This window comes from Pelodiscus sinensis, chromosome 1 (genome assembly GCF_052426305.1).
Source record: "Pelodiscus sinensis isolate ZL-2025 chromosome 1, ASM5242630v1, whole genome shotgun sequence".
In the NCBI taxonomy this organism is placed as follows: domain Eukaryota; kingdom Metazoa; phylum Chordata; order Testudines; family Trionychidae; genus Pelodiscus; species Pelodiscus sinensis.
The window spans coordinates 200064984-200085796 of NC_143052.1; the positions used below are offsets into that span (position 1 = coordinate 200064984).

At 46.2% G+C, this 20813-nt stretch overlaps 1 protein-coding gene across 5 annotated transcripts in view; it reads right to left on the reverse strand.

The window, feature by feature from the left end:
• The window catches only part of USP9X (ubiquitin specific peptidase 9 X-linked), a 292101-nt gene extending 271924 nt beyond the window's left edge, over window positions 1-20177 (reverse strand). For 3 of the 5 annotated variants that reach the window (XM_089774470.1, XM_089774474.1, XM_089774477.1), the window contains exon 1: window positions 19411-20177. The gene's annotated coding sequence lies outside the window, so the exon portion shown is untranslated. The remainder of the gene's footprint in view (window positions 1-19410) is intronic. The other 2 variants (XM_075913065.2, XM_014578958.4) reach the window with 1 other exon arrangement.
• Between the last annotated feature and the right edge of the window lie 636 nt (window positions 20178-20813).

The following is a 20813-nucleotide window of genomic DNA, read 5'->3' on the forward strand; positions in this document are numbered from 1 at the left end:
GAAGGCATGAAGGAGTGAAGGAATGGAGGGGAGAGGGCAGTGCTGAAGTCAGCATGTTTCCCTGCTTCTGTGCGACTGGGGACAGACCAAGAAGATTTCCTTTAAAGAGACAGAGGATGGCTTCTCTCAGAAACTTACAGAGCAGCAGCCAGCACACGCACACACAGAGTCTGTTACACAGCCCCAGTCTCTATCACGCTGTGTCTGTCACATACACACTGCCGCACAATCTGTGTCACACTAAGTCTGTCTGTATCACAAAGTTTTCTCTGTCACGCACACGTTCTGCCTCTCTACTTAACTCCCAGCCTCACCCCTTCTGTCCAAGGCTCCACTCCTTCCATGGGAGAATGGAGTTGATCCATGACCAGAACTCATGATGTTCCCCTCCCCACAGTGAAAATTGTTGCCCATCCTTGCCCTGGAGCAAGGACTTCTGGACCACGGGATTTGAACACCTTTTGCTGTTCCAGTAAGAATCCACCCAAATTTGACTACATAATAAACGTCTGAAAATTGTTTTCACATGCTCAGAAGAAGCTTGGAGTAGGGACGTAAAACAGTAGTCGACTAGTCAACTACTCCCATTCCCCTTTCTGACTCATCATTCTTCTACTTTTTAGCAAGAGCTGTTCAAGTTAGTGTCTCCTCCTCCTCTACTGGATGGTTCACCTCAAGGATAATGGCCTACTATTGCTATCAGTAACTGTTTGCATAAGGTCTGTGCCATGGCTCTAAATGCCGCAATCCTATTGATAATCTATGAAGTCAATGTGGTTCCACATCATGGAGTTTCTGATTTTTGTTTTTTTTAATTTAAGAAATTACATAGAAGAACTACATTAAAAACGTTAATATTGCAAAGTGAAACACTCAACTTAGGAAATTACAGAATTATGGTTGCATGGGCCACCTTAACTCAGCACCCAGAAAGTATACCTTATGGATATACATCTTTATTCGTGTGCTTATTTCCTCAATTCTCCTGACTTATTTAGCATGCAAGACAGATAGCACTAACATAATCAATTATGGTTTTACAAAGAATAAGGTTGAGTAATGCAGGAGACCTGCAGAAAATGTGTCAGAAGCCTGAAGGTGTTTTGCAAATAAGGCAGGAAAATTAAACAACACAATGAATGAGCTTAACTACAAGACAGTGGAATGCCATCTTGGAGAACTAGATTCTAACCCTGCCTCTGTTGCTATGTGACACTGGGTAAGTCACTTAAATCCAACCTTTCCAAGACAGCCACTAGTCTTCTCGTTTTCTAGCTGCTGAACTTATATCCTTCTCACATCTATGATGCACAGGGTAAAAACTTGTCTCTTCAATTCCTCTGTCATTTGCTGCTGCTTCTATCTGCTGTATGGTGTTGATCTTGACTGTTCTGAAGAGGCACCTGGGGCCTAATTTGCAGAAATGATGAGCAAGCACAATTGCCTCTGAAGCTGCCCTTTAAACTTATGAAGAGCTATACCTATGCTAAGTAACCAACAATCAGGCTGGAGGAATCTCAAATTGGAAACCCAAAGATGGCAGATCCTTTTGATCTTAATCTCACTGCCTCAGTTCCTCATCTGTAAAACAGGAATAATCAATTACCTTACTCACAAAAGTGTTGCAAAAGATTATTATATCAATGTTTCTCATGTACTCAGATACAACGGTAATGAACATTATAGAAAAACCACAAGGAAATTAATACTACTATATTCAAAGCAGAATTTAGATCAGGGTGGGGAACCTTTTTCAGACTGGGGGCCACTGACCCACAGAAAAAAATCAATCAAGGGCCATACACAAACACCCCTCACCAACGTGGTGCCCAACTGAAGAAGAGAAAGACAATTCCTACATTCCTGATGCACACCAGAGCCTACAGGGGCTCAACCTAGTATATTTTGTGTGTTCCAGACCCATGATGGGGCAACAGGAGGGGCTGAAGTGCCAGCACAGGCTCACCAATGCGGGGGGGCCCTGAGTCTCAAGGGCCGGATCCAGGCAAGCCAAGGGCCATGTCCAGCCCCCGGGCCTGAGGATCCCCACCCCTGATTTAGATGGTGTAAAATAAATAATGAGATAGGACCACACAATTACGAGGGTAATAAAACATCGAAAAGCTATCCTTTTCAGCAAGCCGAATCTATCCCATGCAGTCAATGAGAAAGAGATCCTGGGGAAAAAGATGTGATTGGTTAAAATAGACAATTATAATTAATTAAAGGTGCATGAGCTATCCTAATTCTGTTATTTCCTAATAAGAGTGTGTGATGCTGCAATCTTAATGTTCTTTTAATGTAATTTTTGTATGTAGTCCTCCAACTTAAACTAATATTTACAGTAGGAACCAAACTAGTCTATTTTAAAAAATGCATCTAGTTCCCAGGTTTCATTGCATCACCAATTCTCCACAGTACTTTATTCCCATGAAACTTCAGTGATCAACAGTGAACAGCTGATAAGCTGGGAAGGGAACATTGGGTGGAAAATGAATGGGTAAGTGACAAGAAAACTGAGGTTTTCAGTTCCCTTGGCTAAGAAATCTAACTTTTAAAATATTGGCATTAAAAACCAGGTCTTATTTATTAAATACACTACAGATGACAAAAATCAGTATAGCCCAAATTCCACTTTTACATTAAAAATAAACTCAGTCGCAACTATTCAGGCAGAATTACCAAACATAGGAGCAGACTGGTACCTGAGAGGAAAGCAGTAGTCCTGAAATAAAAATTATTAGACTTGAAATCCAATAATGCACAGAAAGATTCAAAATTCCATCTAGTTAGCCTCGCCAGGGCAGGAATTTTTTAAATATGGCATTTATTTTCCAAGAGCATCTGCCTAATCAAACACCTAGCCAGGGTCATATTACCTTCTGCAGTTCTGGTGACAAAAATATACGTGGGCCCCTCTGGAGGCAATAGACCAGGGCACAGAGGAGACTGACTGCAGACAATCGGGCACAGAACACCAGGGGAGGCCCTACTCCATCCAATCCAGCTCAAGGACATAGTTTACAAACTGGCCATGATCAGACACACACTTGCCCTCCCAGAATTATGCTGCCAGCATGCCCCTTGGGGATGGGCCCATGCCATGCCACACAGCCTCCTCCAACCCATATGCCCAATGCTCCTCCACTGAGACCCCAACAGACCTGTGTCACCTGCCCAGAGCCCCTCGCAAATACACCACAAGAACCACACCACACCCTGCACAATGCCACTGCTGCCTAGCACTCTGCCCAGACCCCCCCATGACCATCACCCCAAAACACACAAAGAATTCCCACTACCCAGCATCCCACCACACAGACCTCCTATGTCAACTATCCTATATTAGAATATACAAAGTACCCTACTGCCAATAGCCCTCCATCCCCCTACCTCCCATGCACTACTGCCTCTCACTGCCCAGCTTCCACCCCAACACACTCTCCAGGGGCCCACTCCTGCAGGCCCTGATGGGAGTTGAACCTGACTGACTGAGCCAGCAGTGCAGCCAGCGGTGGGGATCACTCAAGCCTAGGGTTGTAACAGTGTAACCAGTTAAATGATTAACCGACAAGAGGATACTTATCTGTTAACTCTACCAGCTACACACAACACACTCTCCTCCCCCTTGCTCTGCATTAAAAGAGCTTGAGAGCTGGTAGGTAGGCACTCTGGCTCAGTTCCTGCTTTCACTGGGTCCTACCAGCTATCACTGCTATTGCTTCTGCATTTATGTCCTGCTGGCAAGCTCCCAAGCGCTTTTAAATGCAGAGCTACAACGCAGGTAGCTTCCAGGACCAAGCACAAGCCAGGACAGAGCCAACATGACTGCCCGCTCTCAAGCTCCTTTAAATGCAGAACCGCTTATCAGTTAATCATGTAACTGACACAATTTTCTGTGGGCTACGCTATTACCGAATTACATGCTTAACATCCCTACTCAAGCCCCTCAGGAACGATGCTATCTGCCAGGCCACATCAGAAGTGGGACCTGCCCAGGCTGGGCTCCCTCAGGACCCAGAGTTCCCTATGCTCCCTTCTCTTCCCCACAAGTGGTCTCTATACTATCTAAAGTTGTTCAATGGAAGCAGGTGGGGCCCCACTGATGGGAGCTAGCAGAGACATCTCAGACCTAGAGCTGCACCGGGGAACAATGCAGACTCCTTGGATGTGATCCCTGAGAGCCAACACAGTCCAGTCATGCTCAGTGGCCTCACAGAAAGCATCCCTGCCCAGCCCTCATCATGGAGCCCAGCTGCTGGGTGGAAAGCCCCCTAAACACAAGTCACTCGCACTGCAAGGCCTGAGTGACGGATTACCCCCAGATCTGGCAGCATGGACGAGTTTGAGTCCATAAGGGGCCTCTTTCCAGTGTGGGACTACCACCATTGTAAACCAAGTACTGCACCTAATTCAGCCAAGGCATAAGGAGAAAAGCCAGAACAGAACTAACAGGAAAATACAAGGCTAAGTAAAGCAAGAAAATCAGAGCAAAGGAAGATTCCAGCTAAAATGTGGTAAAAAGATGCACAAAACGAAGACTCTGATGAGTACAGATTAAATTTAAAAAATTCTGGGACAGAAAAAGGAGAAAAAATATAATGGACCAAAGGGAAGAAGAGAAACTCAAACTTAGCAAGGGAAAATATAAAAAAAATCTATTTAGCTGTGATTTATTCAGTTTCCATTATAAGATCATGTTTTCAAAAAGTTTCTCAGACCTATAGCCCTGTATAGCTCAAAATCTCCCTCTCTCTTACCACAAGATGTTGGTCTAATAAAAGACACTACCTGATTCACTTTGTCTCTCAAATGAAAGACGTGACTGCGATTCTAGCAAACCCTTATAGAATTAAATTGTTTTCTAGTCACTGAACTTAAACTTAGAATAATTACTCATTTTAGATCTGATTATATTAGAAAGTAATCTGGTTTTATAGGCATCTAGAAATAAAGTTACTTCCAGGATTTGCAAAAGAAAACAAAACCAGCTATAAAATTTTTCTATATCTGTTATGCCAGTTTTCAAAATCAAACTGGGGGTTGCAAGGTTATGATGTGGGAGTCACAAGCTTTCAGCATCCACTCTCAAATCCCACTTCACCACCAGCATTTGTAAATTTTTAATATAAAAAAAATGTTTTTAATGTATAAAGGAGGACACAAAGGTTTGCTGTGTGAAAGTTCACCAATATAAAAGTTTGAGTACCTATGAAGTAACAGGACTCCCATTATCTTTTTTGGAAGACTCATAAATAAGCAGAAACTGTAAAATCAGACTGGTTCTCAACCTATTTACCACAATGGGTCCCATATGCAACACTGTGTATGTTATGTGGGCTGAATCTATACAATATATATGCTACCCATATGGCCCTAAAGGTGTTACATGGGCCACAGCTGTGTTCTGGTAGGGCAGCAAGCAGCAATAAGGTTTAGAATCACTATATGAGACTATGTGTATAAAGAGCAAGTATCTTCATAGAGAAAATATCCCTAAAGTTCAGCACCAAGTTACGCAGTCTTGATGAGCAAACCTGAAGTTTAGAAACAGTTTACACCAGTGGTCCCCAACGCGGTGCCCGCAGGGCATTTATGTGCTCCCGCCGAGTGACCAGGGCCAGCCCAAGCCATTCTTGTGCCCCAGGCGCCGGGCGCCCGGTGTGTGTGCGGCCCCGCCCCTGGGTGCCTGGCAGCCCCAAAAGGTTTACACTAACTCTTATTAGAGAAAGACTGAAGCCAAGTCTACACTGGAAGAGAAAAATCAATGCAAGATATATAACTGCATCTACGTGAATTCCGTAGCTGGACTCAATGAACTTTGCATCGATTTTTTTGGGGGCAGCAGAAGGTTGAAGGAAGAAAATGCTTTTGTTGACTTCCTTTACTCACGAGGAGTACCGCAGGCAATGAGGGTACCCTCAGCATTTGATTTCGTGGGTTTTTACTAGACCTGCAGGGGTCGGCAACCTATGGATCACGAGCTAAATATGGCTCACTAGTGAGCCAGGTATTACTCTTTTGAAGCTCGAGCCCAGCCCCCCTTCCTCTCCCTGCAGCATGGAGCCCATGCAGGCACTACACTCTCACGGCCCCCTGAAAGATTAGAGAACCAGGATCAGCTTCCGGAGAGGGGGGCGGCGGGGGAGGGGCAGAAAGCCACAAGGTAGCCAGAAACAGAGTGCAAAAATGGCTGCATGCTGCCATTCTCCTCCTCCTCCTCCCCCCCACCCCCACCCACCCAGGGGAACAGCAATGCACTGACATACTTCCTGGAGACTTTCCCTACTGCTCCAATACCAGTGGGGAAAGCCTCCAGTGCTTGTGTGCAGCACAAAAACAAATAAGTGCCCCCCCAGACCCTCATGCCCAGCCCCTGCACCCCCAGCACCTCGCAAACCCTCTCCCTCCAAGACCCCAAACCCCAGCCCACTCCTTCACCCCTGAACAGACACTTACAAGCACCCTGCTCCTGCACCCTCCCCCCAGACAGACTGCCCCCAGCCTGCTTTTGCACCCTACCTTCCATTCAGACCTTGCACCCTCAACTCCTCCTGTACCACACTAGTTTAAAAGCTCCCCACACAGAGTGCCCCCACCTACAACAGCCTCTGTCTGGCAGAGGGCTCCCCAGCAGTGGAGCTGGGACCCCACTGGCTGCCAGCCCCACCCCCCGCAGTCATCAAACAATCGTGTAACTGCTAAGAATTAGTGTGGTTACACCATTATTTAAGTAAACAATTTCTAACATCCGTAGTATATGTATTAGGTAGTGTTATTTCCTCTTAGAAAATACTGACAGTCTCAATTTCCAAGTAACAATTTTTGACTTGAGTCAAAATTAAAAACAAACAACAAATTTATATATATGAATTTCACCACAAAATTTACACCCAAAAAACTGAAGGACTTAAAGTTCTCAAATAAAATGTGACAATTTAAAAATAAAAGCCAAAACACCAATATTAACAGGGAACACAAAATTTCCTGAATGAATATTGCTTTGAATTAGATATTAGTTCAAACTGTTCTGTTACCAGACTAGGGATATTTTTTAAAAAACCAAACAGTTATTATAACCATGTATTCGCTAAAAATGTGAGCTGTTACATGCGGGCTCCCTGGGAGCAGGGCACCAGCCAGTGCACTCTCGGCTGCCAGTCCCACTCCCAGGAGCTGGCTACCACCCTGTACTCCAGACTCTCTCTCAAAGTCAGCAACATAGGGTGGCAGACAGATCCCCATATATACCGGCTCCCATCTACAGCCCTGCATCCAGGGAGGTGGCTGCTGCCCCATTCTGCCGGATTAAACTAAACAGAAGAGGTAGACCGAGGAAGATTTCCGATCAGCAATTTTCATTTAAAATTTAAACAATTGAGAACTGTTGCATTCTCGAATATTTCAATAGTTGCAAAAGTGACGAGGAGTCCTGTGGCACCTTATAGACTAACTCCTCGTCGCTTTTGCAGATTCAGACTAACACGGCTACCCCTCTGATACTCAATAGTTGCAGTTATCCTAAAGTAAAAGGGCATAGTAGGAAGAAGTTGGGACCCATTTCTGACTATTCACTTGACAAAGCAGTATTCAGCTCATATTAGCCTGATTTTTAGAGGTTCTTGGCAAATTTCACTGAACTCAAGGAGAAGTTTTACCTAGTGAACCTATGAAATCTAACTTTCCAAGTTTTAAAAATTAAGTCCCCACTCCAGTTAACATTTGGAGGATTTTTACATATGAAGATGAACCAATGCAGTGTCTTTAAATATTCACTACTTAGGAGCAATGGAGTGAAATTAACAAGTTTTTGGTCATTTTCAGTACTACCTTTCAGCTATCTCTAGGTAGCAAGGAAACTTGCCCTTATGGGGGAAGTTGTAAGCAACAGCAAAAGCAAACACTGGGATTACCCAAGAACAGGGGTTCCCAAACTTTGACACGGTGACCAGTAAATCCATTCACAAGCTTTTGGAGGACCAGTAACATTCATTTGCATATTCATTAAGCAAATGATGAATATTCAAATAAGTTGTTTCTGGTCCTCCCAAAGCCCCCAGTGCCAGCTTTAACAAAGCTTTTGATACCGTCACCCACAATATTCTTGCCAGCAAGTTAAGGGAATATGGATTGGATAAATGGACTGTAAGATTAATAGAAAGCTGGCTAGACCAGTTTCACAAACTTTTTACTTTAGTTGAAACGCTTTTTTTTAGTACTGTTTTTCGCAGCCCAAAAACATAATCGCATATAAAAAAAGAATTAAATTTTCGAATAAATTTTCAGTGTTTCACCAGGCTGAGTCCTCCGCCCAGCCTGGGCCAGGGCTTGGAAGATCTGGCACTACATGGGCACTGCAGGAGGTGAGACCAGGAGCAGATTGGGAGTAGGGTATCTGGCTAGGAGGGAGGATGCAAGGAGAGGTAGGGTTGCCACATATCCAGTTTTGTACCGGACAGTCCGGTATTTGAGGGTTCTGTCTGGGAAACAAATTGAGAAAATACTGGACATAAAATATGTCTGGTATTTTCTAATTTGGTAAGTTTTATTATTATTATTATTATTAGGTGTATCAGTCCATAGCTGCAAACTGCCTGGTTGGTAGAAGTGCTCATGCTGTGAGAGTGTATCTACCAGCCAGGCAGTTTGCAACCACTAGAGGGAGGGTATGATATGGGGCGGGAGGGGGAGGGGGGAAGAGGAGAAGAGGGGCTGCTTTAAAGCAGCAGCGCCACGTGGAGCCTGGGACCAGACCCTAGACCCTGAGCTCCATGTGGCGCTGCTGCTTTGAAATGCCGCGTGCAGCCTAAGGCCAGCTGGGAGTCCCCATCTGGCCCAGACTGTACGTGGCATTTCAAAGCAGCAGCGTCACAAGGATCCCAGGGACTCCCCCGCTGACCCCAAGATCCATGCAGCACTGCCACTTTGAAATGCCAAGAAGAGCCTGACACCAGGCTCCCCTCAGTGTTTCCATGAGGCTCTACTACTCTGAAACGCCACAGGGAGCACAGGTCCAGCAGGGGACTGCTTGAGTCCCCCACTGGCCCTGTGCTCCTCACAGTGCTTTTACCTTTGAAGTGTTCAATTCAAAGGGGGAAGTGCCCTTATCAACTAATAGAACAGTTGATGCAAATTGCATCGACTATTCAATTAGCCAAATAATAAATTTTTTACATCCCTACCAGTAAGCATCATCCTTACCAAGGGATGCTTACCAGGTACCAATTAACTGGTACTCAGGAGCAGTTCACCGCAGGCAGAAGGCTACTCCAGTCTGCAGGAGTTGGGAGCCTGGAGAAGAGAAGGAGGGGTCCAGGAGCAGAAGCCCATCGCCCTTCACATAGGAAGGGCCGGGAGCGCCCCCCTATGTGAGGGAGTGGCTGAGCAAAGGAGACAACCCCCCCCACCACACACGGGGCTGCTATCTCCTACTACCAGCCCCCCACACAGCTGGGCAGGCAACAGCAGCCAGGAGCCTTATATGCGGGGGGGGCCATGAGCAGAAGCCTTGCACGCAGGGCGGAGGCTGATGGGAAAAGCTGCCCTCCATGTGGGTGGGGCTGTTGGCTCCTGCTGCCAGCCCCCCCATACCCAGGGGGGTAGCAGCAGCCCTGAACAGGGGTTGGGAGCAGGACCCCACACAATTACTTAGCTGGTTAAACCTAAGGTTTAAACTGGTTAACTGATTAACCAGGATTTTACATCCCTAACTGAGAGATCAGTATCTTTTAACAGTAACATTTGTCACTGTGTAATTTACACTGCTATTATGGAAAACCAATAAATTTTTTTTGAGAGGCTTGCCCTCCACATATTTGTAAGAGGTTTAATTTCTAGTTCAAATTGATCAATAACCTAGACTCCAAACAGCAGCTCTAGCACTTCTATACTCTGCCACATTGTTGAGGGAAACCCATCACAAAAATTCTGTTTTGGATAAGAGAGGGATCTTATTTCTAGATAATCTACGTAGTCCTAAAGAACCTGCAAGTTAAATTAGCATAATTGTTTCCTTCTCCCTCCCCTCACCCCAACAATGGCTGCTTCTGCTGTTTGATAGTTACCTAGAACAGGGATTTTCAACACAAGTGTCAAGACCCAAATTGGGTACCCAGAACATTTTGCAGCAGCATCTGTGGCTCCGGTCCCACGAGGCTATCCAGGCTTGCTTCTTTGCCCAGGCACTGAAACACTGTGATCTCACAGAGCTCTGTCCTACCCACCATGATGATTGAAGTCTAGTAAGTAGTCCACATTTGAGCAAGTGGCACTGCAAACTCATGAGCCACGTCCTAACTCCACGTATACAAAACTGATCCAGTCAGGTGGGCAGAGCCAAATCTGAGCAACATTGCAACACCCAGAACAGAGTGTCACACCCAATTCAACCAGCCACATAGCACAGGAGCCACCACTGCAGGGTGTTGTTTGCTGGGCAGGACCCACCCCTCACCCGTGTGGATAGGATATGACAAATCACCAAAGGGTCTCCACCCTCAAACTAGTTACTGGATTACACCAGGCCCTAAGTAGGGCCCTACTAACTTCACAACCATGCAAAATGCGTCACAGACCGTGAAATCTGACCTTTCGTATGCTTCTACCTTACACTATACAGATTTCACTGGGAAAAACCAGTGTTTCTCATATTGGGGGTCCTGACCCAAAAAGGAGTTGTGGGGAATCATAATGTTATTTTAGGAGGTTCCCAGTATTGCCATCCACACTTCTACATGCAACTAGAGAGCAGCAGTTGTAATGCTGGCTTGTTGCCCATCTCAGAAGGCACACCCCACCAGCAGCAGTGTAGAAGTAAGGATGGCAATACCATACCCATGTAGCTCTTACTTCTATAGTGCTGCTTTTAGCATGGAGCACCCAGAAAGTGGCAGCTGCTGGCTTAGATCCTAACTCTGTAGGCAGTAGTGCAGAAATAAGAGTCTCTAATTCCAACCCCCACAACTTCCCCTGGGGCTGAAGCCTGGATGAAGTTGGAAGGTTCAGGGCTGAATCCCAGAGCTCCATTGCTCCTTGTGAAGCAGAAGTCCTATCCCAGGTCAGTTGGAAATATGGAAGGCATTTCAAACCTCTCCCACCTCAAACTGTAGCACGACAGCAATCCCAGATGCAGCTCCACACACACATATCCTCTCCTTGCCCAGGTCAGAGGCTGGAAGCTGAAGCCAGGCAGTGCAGGGCAGCTGTTACTCTGGCTCGTGTAGTGGCAGCATTCTCTTGTCTCCTTCCCATGCTACAGACTGAAGATGCTCCTCATTTCCCAGCTGCCTTTGCACCTGTAGAGGTAGCCAGTAAGAGCTACCCAGGTAGGGAGATTCAACTCCATGGCTAGCAGATCCCCCTTGCCCCTCTCCTCTCCACCATGCACAAGGACTGCAGGGGAAACCTCCCAGTAGTCAACCCTTAATACCCCCTGCCTGCACTCAGCCACTAGCTACTCCATACCAGCTGAGTTATTCCTCTGCTTGCCCCCTTAGCTTTTTTCAAGCTTTCAGTTAAACTCCGCATGTTTCAGCTACCATTTTTAGTTGAATTCTCCCAACAGGCTTCAAGGGCTGAAGAGCTGGCACTCCGCCACTGGACCCCACCATGCAGAGAGGGCTTGAGCCCCACTAGCCCTGCCCCCCTCCCCAAAAAATAGAAGCCAAACTACACCTATGGGGGAATCCCAAACCTATTTTTCTCTTTAAAAAAACTAAAATAAGTAAAATGTAAAGGTAAAATCTGTGTTTTATTCCATCAATATTCTGGGATCATAGTAGGAATAGAAACATTTGTGTCTATAACCATAACATAAGACAAGATAGCAAGTCCTACCCAACAGCTCAAAATTGAACTTTCTGAAATGCAATGGCAGCAACATTATTTTGTACAAAGAAGAAATACTAGTGAAGTTGTCAATGAAAAATCTATCAGGAACTGGGTGCGTTATTCAACTACCTTTAAAAAAATATTTGAAACACTGTCATTTTAGATTTTTTTATTTTCCCTTCTCCCCTCTTTATCAGATGCTCATACCAGAGCTGTCCTGTACCTTCACTGATGTACAACCTGACAAATTACGCAGCATGCCACTAAGCCAAATTTATCCTATTTGCAGGAAAAGCATGATGTAAACATGCAGTGAAGGGGGGAATATCTGAAGTCTCCCAGGGTTTTCACAAGCAAAGTTGTAAGAGGGCAAAATTTAGACAAACTAACGCGGAAACCCTGTCTACACTAAAAAACAACTGCATCAAAAGGACCTAGTTAAAATAAAATTATGCCACCCAAATTAAAACCTTCTATATTAAAGCATAGTTGGAATCCTTTTTTTAATTGCATTCACAAGATGGTAAAAAAGATCAGTTTTAAAAAGACAGTTACACCCATTATGACAATATTACATCAAAGTTCAGGTTTGTTCAAATATCACCATATCCATTGAAGAATTTTTTTTAATTAAACTATGAGAAGTCTGGTGGTATTTTTTAGTAACTGAAAAACCCACAAGACTTTCATCTTTAAACCCAGGATGGGGAACATTTTTTCAGTCAAGAGCCACTGAACCACAGGGGAAAAAAATCTGTCAGGGCACTCACTGACATTGGTTCCAACAAGCAAACAAAAACCAAACAAACCCAAAATTCAGTGAAATGCCAAGCAGTGAGGCTAGTAATAAAGCTAGCTCTATCCTAAGGAGAGCCAGCTAGGCTCGTGGATTTCCTCGGCAGCGGGGCAAGCCGGGTGCTCATGCTCCAGCCCCACAGGAGGGCGCCAAGACTTGGAGACTTCCTTCAGGAGAAGTGCAAGACCCAGCTCTCTCTCTTGCGAGGGGAAGTCCCAGCCTGACTGTGGGCCAGATTCAGCAGCATGCTGCAGATTCCCCATCCCTGCCTTAAACTGGTCATCTAACAATTCAAATCACATAATGTTATCAGCATCCACAAGCACACACTTTATACCACTACATATCACAGTCTTAGCACTGCCACCAAAGAATTGCAGCTTTCCAACACCCTTTTAGCTATCCTTTTGCATACAAGTTTTTTATAAAAATACTCTCCCCCAACCCAAACTACTACACTAGACATTTGCAACTAGTACATATTGGGTATTATCTGATAAATGTTTTTTTGCAAAAAGAGGACAAAGTTACAGCTGTGATGTATGGTCTGTGGTATACAGTAGCTGAGGTAATAGTAAGGTACTGTGTTTGCAGGTGAAGGACTAGTAGGTGTGTACCGCCAGGATATGTCTACACCAGGCCTGGGCAAAATACCCATCATGGGAGAAATCTGGCCCGCAGACTTCCAGCCTCCCCCTGAACGCTGCTGAGAAATAGGGCCATTGTGGGGCTATTTGAACACCTTTGAGCTTATGGGAAGGAGGAAAAAGGTTTGCGCACTGCTCCTGCACCCAGCACAATGCCATTGGCCAGTTTCTGGCCAATGGGATCTACCTGTTCCCAACAGGAATCATGGGAAGCACTGTCCCCTCAGGCGCAGAAACCACATGGCCCCTGAAGCCAGTGTGGGGGCAGGACAGGCAGGGAGACTGCTTGGGAAGGCTGCTGGCTAGGAGTAAAGTAGGAAAGTCTCCCAGGCAGAGCCTATCTCTGGCACCCCAACCCTTTCCCTCTCTACCCCCCATAACTCAAACCCTCTGCCCCCCTCTGCCTCCATATCCCCTCCAAGATCCTGCACTCCAATCCCCTACCCCAAGTCACAGCCCCCTCCTATCCTAAGTCACAACCCAAACCCCTCCACTCCCTTCCTGTACCCTAGTCCCCTTGCCCAGGGCACAACTGCCTGCTTCACCCAAACCCCTTCCCAGACCCTACACCCTCTCCTGCACCCCAGTCCCTTACTGCAGGTTCCGTCTGCACCCAACCTCCATCCCAGACCCCACACCACCTCCATTGATACAGAGTGAGGCCCTTGACCACTTTTCAAATTCTTGGAGTGGCCCTCCCAGCAAACATTATTGCCCACCCGTATTTCCAAAGCATGATGTTCCTATAAAAATAGTGATTCTTGAATAGTGGATAGAATTTACACTGTATATGGGAGAAAGCCTCCTAGCTTGGGTTCACAGACCTGCATTAGTGAGGCTTGTACTAGGGCACTAAAAACAGTTGTGTAGATGTTGCAGCTCTCACTGAAACTGAGTCTCTGAAGCTCCCTTGTGAAGGGGGTTTCAGAGCCCAAATTCCAGGCCAAGCTGCAATATCAAAGACCCATCTACACAGCTAATTTTAGAGCACTAGTGCAAGCCCCATCAATACCAGTCTCTGTACCCAGGCTTGGATGCTTGCTCACAAATGCAGTTGTAAACATACTTTAGATTGCTTAACTTTTCCTTATGCATGGATGTGTGTCAGGCACATTGTATGTAGCAACACTAACTGCTTACTAAGTAGGTCCGCAATATTACATTATGTTAGATGACATATTAGAAAATACAAAGGACATCTACAACCCAGTATCATAGGTACATGATACAATTATTTTTACAAAAGGTCAGCCATTTAAATTGAGTTCACATAATACACCTTAACTACAACTTTGCCCCCTGAATTTAAAAACAAACATGACAAAAGGAATACGATTTGCCAAATAATCAAATTAATGGTTAAGAATAGGGATGTAAAAACCGCTCGGAATGTTTTAACTGTTGTTTAACTGCTTGACCACCAGTTGCAGGAGCTGCTCCTTCCCCGCCCACCGCTACTGCTCTGGTCCTGCTATGGCCCTACTAGCTTGACCACTGTGGGGAGGGGAGGCTCCAGTTAACCAGTTAGCTGGAAAGTATGCCAGTAAGGCATATGCTTACCAGTTAACCGGTTACCCAGTTAACATCCCTAGTTAACAACAGGTATTTCCAAAGCATGATGTTCCCAGAAAAATAGTGATTCTTGAATAGTGGATAGAATTTTCACCTAAGTATTTGAATATTAACAGTACCCTAGATAGTAAGAGTAAACGCTCAAGAGTTTTGGAAGCCTCATGTTTATAACCTCTAACTTCTAGAGATTAGAAGGAAATTTTCCTCATGTACACATTATCCCCCATTGATTTCAACACCTTCATCTGAGATACTAACAGTAGTCAAAACCAGGTAACTGATACTGGATCAGACCAATGGTCTGATTCAGCATAATTTAAATGCTTCTTAAATACAAGTAGGGATAAAAACATTGTTTTTTCCCTTAACATATTGCCTTAACAGACTAAAGAAAGTAATTTAATTTCATATTAGATTTATCTGTTTATCGGTAAAAAAGTTTTCAAAGTGTTATTACAATTTTTAATTCTATTTAGCAGCTAACAAATGCTTTTTCTGAAAATGCAGCTATATTGCCTGAAATCCAAACTGTTAAATCCTAATATCTGTAATAAGTAATGTGCAAGGCTTGCCAAGCCACAGCGAGCCCCACTCACCAGCCATGCGGTTCAGCACACTGTGCATGCACTGATCGCACTATGGCGCCGTGCCGGGCTATAATCTACTCGCCCATGGCGAGTAGATTACCTAAATTGTTGAGCCCTGAGGATGTGGATGTAAACAGTTAACCAGTATGTATTAAGCATTACCTTTACCCAGCAATACTTACTGGTTACCATCAACTAGCAGAGACCAAAGCAGCCCTCACAGGCAGTACTCCAGCCTGACTGGAGCTGATCCCACCTGCAGCAGACCTGGTGTGGCATCCTGGAGGCAGAGGCATGCCGGCTTGGCCCGGTGTGCCACAGGCAAGGACACTCCAGCATGGCCTGGGCAGCCCCTGCCTATGGTGAGCCCAGCATGGCACACCACATGCAAGGATGTTTCACCCTAGCAGGAACAGCCCCTGCCTACAGTCTGTGTTTAAGTGGTTAACTGGTTAAACATAACATGTAACTGGTTAACTGATTAAACAGGATTTTACATCACTGTTTGTAATACTTTAAATACAGTTGAATATATGGAAAAAATCAAAAAGGTTTCTGTGACTCAAAGAAATATTCCCAATAAGTTATTTTTATCAATCAACAAAATTCTTGTTCAATTTCACTCAAGTTACCTGACATTTTGGAAAGCTCTAAATAAAATGCATATTTAGATTATCTTGCTCGAAAACACTATTGTGGTTTCTTTACTGTAAGCATTTCTAGTTCCTTAAGTAGCTATTTACTTACTCCCCCCCCCCATTTTATTTTTTTCCAGCATTTTCAATACAATACATAACTGACAAGATGGTACAGAATAAAAACAGGGTTTGCTTGACACCGTGGGTTACCCTCAAATATAAATGCACTATATAGGAAACAAAACACTTCTAGAAGTGGTAGCTTTCTAAAGATGCAAAAGCCACACATGGCCTCTATCTATATTACTCATCTGTTAGTGACACTGCTGTGTCACTACAAGTCGAGCAGTTTAAACACTGCCAGCACTTTTGCACTACAAGTGGGTTTCATATGAGAGCACTCCTGGAGAGGACACCACACTGTTTACATTCTCACTTGCTCCATCAAAACTTTTCATCTTTTGGAGTAGGGAGACTAAAACACCTGTGCACAACAAGTCACTCAACTGCCACGGTAGAGAAAAGCCATGGTTTGTTCCCACTCCTCTTATTTATTGGTAGCTAATGAACAGCTCCTCCTGCCAGTTCAACAGGAAGTAAATCACCAGAATAGTAAATTCACCAAGAAATGAAGCAGCAGGCTGGAAACAGTAAGATGACAGAGATTTCTCAAAGGAAATATTGTTGAAAGACTACATTAAGAGGCAAGATAAAACAAAGGACAAGAAAAAGTTGAAGTTTGTTGTTCATCTCACAGGTTTGTTTTTAACTAGCTCTTTTTTTCCCCACAAATAAAGGTTTGAGATTATTCCACTACAGTTCATTCTAGATCAGTGTTTCTCAACCAGTGGTACAAGTACCTTAAAGGGTACTAGAGAAAAGTCTGGGGGGGTACATCAACACAACTGAAATTTCGAGAAAACTGAATTTGTTTTAGGTTTTACAGCGCTTCATTATTTTTGTACTTTTGACACCCAAAAACTTCATGACCCATCCTGCTACGATTAAGTTGTTTAAACAAATGTGTTACAATGATAGAAAAAAATATTGCGTGTCTGAAAACTGTAGGTACTGGGGGTACTTTTTTTTTTTTAAGGGGTTCTTTATTAAAAAAAAAGGTTGAGAAACACTATTCCAGATTATACTGAGTATGTCTTCATTTAGAGCTATCTTTAAGTATCCATGACATTGAGTGCATCTGGCCTTTTACTGTTCCAAATACTGCAATTGAGGAACTATCAGAAACATTAAAAAGTATGACCAAGAAAACTGTTGTGTTCTTCTGGTTTGAGAAAATCAATTATGCCACTGCTTTGAAAATAAACACCACTACATGTATAACAAAAAACTCAAGATCAATGTACAGTAAGTTTAAGATTTTGCTGAACTAGATGGCTTCATTCTACATGTTCCTCAATACTAGAGGAGGAATCCCCAGCATTTTATCATAAGCAACCCCCAAGAGCTCCAGGATGTAGCCAGTAGTTTGAAATGTGTAGACAACTACTAATCTGTTACCCATAAACTTTCAAGATAGACATACCACGACCCAATGAGGAAAAGACCCAACACTTTATACTTCCCACCAGTCCCACAGCCCAGCACAATTTAGCCAGCAAAAGCATAGTAAAAGGACCAATGACAAAGAAACCTGTAAGTCAGTTTGCCATAGTAAGTAAAAATTATCACAAACATATCAGTTCTCAGCATACTTCAAACTGTACCTTGTTCCCTGCATATTTAGCAATGTATGTCAAAAATAAATTAGCTAATTTTAAAAAAAGTAGGCCTTAATTGTGCAATTAGGTGCATATGGGAAACCTTATACCTTCCCAAAATCATTTCAATGGGTCTTTGCTCAGGTACAAAGATCTGCCCACAATGAACCCAACTGCAGGATCAGGTATTTAAAACAATTTGTACAAACAAAATCAACAAGCCTTAGAGAGCCATAATACACACCTGACTTGTATAAAGAATTTGAGTCCTTTCAAAATTCTAAGTAGAATTACTCACATTTTTATACTGATAACTAATTTTGCTACAGGATCATTCAATATGCAACTTAATTCCTGAACAATAGTCAAATTAAATATGGCATCTTGGAAACAAGTTTATTTGGCAATATGTGGATTTTCCATATACATCCTCTCTGTACTCAGACAATGATGCCCAAAGTGAAGTGAAATAGTAGTTAGAAAATCGCAGTAAATAGGTAGGTAGGTGGGCATGGGTGGACTGGCAGTTCCTATCCTCAGTAATCTTTTATACTGTAATTAAAAGTAATAAGAGGGGTAGCCAAGTTAGTCTGTACCAGGAAAAACTTAATACCAAATCGTCTAGTAGCACCTTAAAGGAAGAGCAAAACACGTAGATGGCTTCATGAGCTTTCCTGGGCTCAACCCACTTCTTCAGATGACAGACAGGCTGTCATCTGAAGAAGTGGGTTGTGCCCACGAAAGACCATGATGCCATCTACGTGTTTTGCTCTTCCTTTAAGGTGCTACTAGATTATTTGGTGTTGTTTAAAAGTTATGGCCTAGATGTTACAAATTCTCTCCCAACTGCCCTGTCTCAAATACTACAGTTTCAAAGTAAAGTTTTAACACAAGGGGAAAAACACAACTGGAAGATCTGGAAGTTGTCATTTTGGAGAACTAACAGGGCATATTAAAGAGAAAAAGGCCTAACAGTGAAAGGGTGTTTTCCACATAGAAATAGTTTTATTAGCAGCTGGAGTTATAGGAATGACACACTTCTACTGCACGCATATTAATATCGCTTAGAACGGGTGGGAGTGAACCGGTACTGCCGGATTTCACTCCGATTAGAAGAAGAGTCTGAACAGGGCCTTATTTCCAGGCGCAGCCCAGGCCTACACAGCTCCCAATCACTCCACCTCAGTAATGGCGCTTGGTGTGAAGTGAAACGAGACTCAAGAGAGATAAAAGCGGGTGCAGCTCTGCGGGGAGCCTCTCTCCCAGCAGCCCAGGGAGGGGACGCCCGGCGGGCATGCTCCCCGAGACACCAGGCTGGGAGCGCTTCCTCCAGCTCGCCTCACAGCCTCGCACAGGCCGGGGAGAGGATGAGACGCCGTCAGCCATTTTCCTTCACGCTCCAAAACACAGCGATGCACCGACACACGCCGCGGGCTGCGGGGGAGGAGGCGGCGGCGGCGCCGCCACTTCCCCTCCCCCTCGCCACCACCACACAGCGGTCTCGGGCTCCCCGCTCTGCTCGGGGAGCCCCATCCCCCAGGGCCACGGGCCACTCAGCCTGCACGCCTCCCCGCGCCCGCTGCCTGCAGCAGGAACCGCTCCCCCTACCCGGCCCATGCTCACCCCCGCACGGTGTTCTCTTCTCCCGCTGCCGCCGCGGCCCGCTCCCCCGCTGGGTGCTGCTGCAGACGATGCGCCGCCGGGGGCTGTCTCATCCCAGGCAACCAGTAGGGCAGCGACTCATACTCGGTCTGGAGCCGACGGGCAGAGGGGGCGGCCAGTCCCCGGGCCCCGCGGCGCTGTGCGGAGCTGCCCGCGCTAGGATCGCGGCCTGGCCGCTTGGCTCACTCCGGCAGCGGGACCGGGGCGTCTCTCCTGCGTCACCAGCTCCTGCCCGGCAGCCCGGGGCTCTAGCTGGGGCTTGGCCGGGGCCTGCGCGCTCCGCCCCGTCCGGGGCTCAGCGAGACACACTGGGAGGGGCGCACACGCTCCCCGCGCCTCTCACCGGGGCCTGGGCTCGGCTGGGGAGGGGTCGGGCACTGGCCACTCGCTACGTGCGCGGGGCGGAGGGGACCAGAGACGGCGGCGGGGCCGGTTCCTCGCTCCCGGCGCTGGCGTCTCGCTACGTCCTGGGCAATATGGCGGCTCCGGCAGCGCTGGGCCAGCGGCGCAGACTCCGACCCAACGCGACGGCGGCCCCGCCACCCAAACAGCGTGACCCCCCCTCCCCCTTTGCTGTGTGTCACTCAGCCCGGCAACGGGGCAGGCCTGGCGGCTGTCACCGCCCCCCTCGGGGCGCGCGGGGCTAGGGGCGCGGGCGCGCGCGGGGTTCGCGGCGCGGGCGGGGGAGGGAAGGGGGGAGGGAGCGGAGGAGGTGGGGGCGCGGCGCGGCGCGCTCACTGGCGGCGGCGGCTGCGCGACCGTTTCATGTCAGTTGGGCGCGTTTGGGTTCCATTGTGACCCGCTGTGCGAACAGCGCAGCCGCGGAGAGCCCGGATTATGACGTCAGTGTTTCCTCCTCCGGGTTGGAGAAAGAGGGAGACGAGGAGCAGGCGTGGGTGCCGGGCGCAGCCGCTGACGTTCCCCCCCCTGCCTCCGCGGGGCGGGGAGCGCCACTGGCCCAGCGAAGGGCTCCTGCCCGCCGCATCTCTGGCGCGTGGTGCTGCGTGAAAGCGGGAGACAAGCTGGGCACCTCCGCGCCACTTCGCCCCGCACCAGGCCGCCCCCCCCCAATGCAGAACAGCCCAGTCCCTGCCTCCCCCTCCCCCCGGCACAGGTGCTAGAAACAGGGTGGAAATAATTCAGTGCGAAACAGTTTCCTGGGGCTGCTGGCACAGTGCGTGCACACAAGCTGCGCCACCCTTTGAGTCTTTTGCATGCATACAGCATCCTTCGCCCCAAACCCTCTTATTTAGGACACAATGCTGCAGTTGAATCAGACAAGGGATCTGTCTGAAGTAAAACTCCATAAACTGACGTACAAGCTACTATACACAACAATTATTTCACCTTTCAATACATGCAGC